General features: G+C 43.1%; 1 pseudogene; it reads right to left on the minus strand.

Moving 5' to 3' along the window:
• Nucleotides 1-1,616: 1,616 nt before the first annotated feature.
• Nucleotides 1,617-2,145, minus strand: LOC114489772 (annotated as a pseudogene).
• Between the last annotated feature and the right edge of the window lie 1,116 nt (nt 2,146-3,261).

Raw genomic sequence — 3,261 nt, forward strand, 5'->3', positions numbered from 1 at the left:
ACACTGTGAGTGTTCATTCCACTCAGGGAAAACAGCATGTGATTCAGCTGACTGAGCTGATTTGTTCTTACCTTATGCCCCAGTATATTCCATCACTTGCACTGCTGTGGCCTTCCATACAGGAGCCTTTGCATCAATCTAAATGTGCCACCTGTAAAACAAGCAGCAGCTTTTATTTATTTATTTATTTATTTATTTATTTATTTATTTATTTATGTATGTATGTATATATCTGTGTGCACGTGTGTGTATGCATGTATGTATGTATGTGTATATTTGTAGGGAGAGGGGAAGGGAAGGAGACAGAGATGGACAGAAATATCCATGTGTGGTTGCATCTCGCATGCCCCCAACAGGGATCTCGCCCACAACCCAAGCATGTGCCCTGCTTGGGGATCGGAATAGTAACCCTTTGGTTTTCAGGCTGATGTTCAATGCACCAAGCCAAATCAATTACGGCAAACAATTGGCATTATGATGATCATTTGGGAGATGTGCAAGAACCAGTAGCCACCTGAAAACAGGAACAAACAGAGCCCCATGTTCTTCAGGGTCAGCCATGGAGGAAGAGATCTCCCAGATCAAGAACAGTTAAAGCTGCCCTTTGCACTCATCAAGTGGTATACTGCAGTGCAAATCATTCCCATTTTAATACAGAGACATCGTAGTGACAGATGACCTTAAGGAGGTGTTTGTCTTTCTGCCCAGGACTTGAATATTTTAGGTTCCAAATTACTTTATGTTCTTCAGTCATAGGGGGTTCTTCATGCTAGCTAGTATTCTATACTAGGCATTCCTGCACCACCACATTGGGGAGTTTCTCTTCTAAAATCCCAGCACTTTCCAGGAGGATACTCATGCACCATGTTCACACAGTCCAGTCTACATGAGGCAAAGTGTAGATACATACTCAGTCATATCTGAGTATAAACATTAGTGGCAAAACACACTGATAACGGCATCAGAGATGAGATTTCAGACACCGCTGGTCTTTGCTCAGGCTTCCCTTTAAATCTGGTCTTCTCTGGGGTTAGTCATGGAGGAGTTGTGTTGATGTTCCATATGTGGGTTCCTTGTCCTCCAAACCCAGCAGCCTGGCAAATACTGACTTCTTTCTTAATTCCAGGGACAGGCATGAGCATCTATTTTGTTTTCACTCTTGAAAGAGTGTCACAGGTGTCGCCGAACTATGATCAACGAGAAAGTACCATTTCCACAGGGCCTTGGACCTGTGCTGGATTTATGAAGCATGTGTGTCAGTTATGTGGGCTCCCATGCCATGTAAGTTGCTGCATGTTTGATCCTGTATGCTGATCTTGCCATTATAATGTCTTACCACACTTGGGGCCTGCATCAAGCAAGCAAATTTCCATCAAATTTTTGCCCTAATATATTGAATCAAGTCAGTATCTATTGTTTCAAGAATGGACTTCACAAACTTTCCACATGAAAGGAAATTGACATCGAGTATTGTCCAAGATCAAAATGTAGAAAAAGCATTTGCAAGATCACTCACTGTGTGCCTTGGGTTCCCCCTGTTGTCAGGATCACACCTTGCATCTCAGCCCTTCTTTCTCCCTAGGGAGGTTTTTATCAAGGCTCAAGGTGACTTCCTCTCACTGTGTATCTCTTGCACAGTAATAAATGACTGCATCCTCAGTTTTCAGGCTGTTCATTTGCAGGTATAGCATGTTTCTTCCATTGTCTCTGGAGGTGGTGAATCGACCCTTCACAGAGTCAGCATAGTATGTGGTACCACCATTACCATTGATAACTGATACCCACTCCAGCCCATTTCCTGGAGTGTGATGTGCCCAGTGCATCCAGTAGCTACTGAAGGTGAATCCAGAAGCCATGCAGGAGAGTCTCATAGACCCCCCCAGGCTGCACCAAGCCTCCCCCAGACTCTACCAGCTGCACATCACACTGGACACCTTCAAACACAAAGACAGCAGGTCAGAAAACTTCCTCAGGTCCACTGTTTCTCTCAGGCATATCAGTTTGCATACCCAGTGTCTGTCATCTTCCATAAATTACCTCTCAAAATTGCAACAAGGAAAACCCAGCTGATCCCAAACTCCATGCTGAGAGGTCTTTGTCCTGTCTTGAGCAGGGACTGGGGGCACCTGGGATTCCTGTGCTGGGCTCCTGTTCCTGAGCTGCAGGGTCAGGGCTGGGCTGCTTTTCGAGAGCAGAGCAGCCCTATCTGCATGCCCTCCTAATGTATGGGGAGCTCTAGTTTATAATGGTGACATAGAGGACAATGTCCCATGTGTGAGCTGTCCCAGGGCATGTGTCTGTTAAGAATTACTCCCCATCTCTGGACATTTTGGCTCAGTTGGATGGAGATTCGACCTGTTACAAAGAGGCTGTGGGTTTGATCACAGGTCTGGGCACATATGACTCCTGGTCAGGGTGGAGACAGGAATTACCAATCAATCACTCTGTCTATTTTTCTTTCTTTCTCTATCTCCCATTCTTTTTCCCTTTGTTTCTCTCTAAATGAAATGGGAGAAAAGTAGACTATTGAGGATAAAAATAATGAAATAAAAAATAAAATAATCACATCCTATATTTTGAGCTGTGCACTCCCCACTAAGCCAACTGCTCCAGGAGGTATGTGACTTACAAGAGTAAAGTGTCATGAATGGAGAGGGATGTAAAATGAGAGATGCTTTTGTGAGTCACCAGTAATGAACACACAAAGAGAATTCCACCCTCACAAACCAAGGGAGAAATAAAAGTACAGGAGATTCGTGTTCAGGAGACTGGAGGTTCCATCAGTTACCATTTCCTCTACAAATCAAGCACAGTATGAACTAGAACAGGGTGTGACACTAGAGCTTGTGGACCTTGTGTTTAAAGAGATTGTTTATGTGTATATGATTGGGAGACAGAAGTGTGAAGTCTACAGCGAAGCAGGCTGTGCTCCTGGGTCATGTTCCTTCAGTGGATATGCAGCAGTCTTAATGAGTTGTATTTTGTTACCATTGTCTGGACTCAGTGGTAAAACCAGGTTCTAACATTGGGGACACAGGAACTCGCACCTGAGTAGATCTGCTTAGGTGAAGATGTAGACAGAGATTTTAAAGTAAGTATGTTAAAATTGTAGACATATCATTATCAAAAACTTGATGCCAATCACTTATATAAAATAAGAGAACCTAAATAAAATTATAATTGATATGATAAACATCATTTTTCTTACATTGATTACAGAGAGAATAAATTATTTTAACTACCCTCCCTTTCTGGAGCAGG

The sequence above is a fragment of the Phyllostomus discolor genome (genome assembly GCF_004126475.2).
Source record: "Phyllostomus discolor isolate MPI-MPIP mPhyDis1 chromosome 15 unlocalized genomic scaffold, mPhyDis1.pri.v3 mPhyDis1_scaffold_37, whole genome shotgun sequence".
In the NCBI taxonomy this organism is placed as follows: Eukaryota; Metazoa; Chordata; class Mammalia; order Chiroptera; family Phyllostomidae; genus Phyllostomus; species Phyllostomus discolor.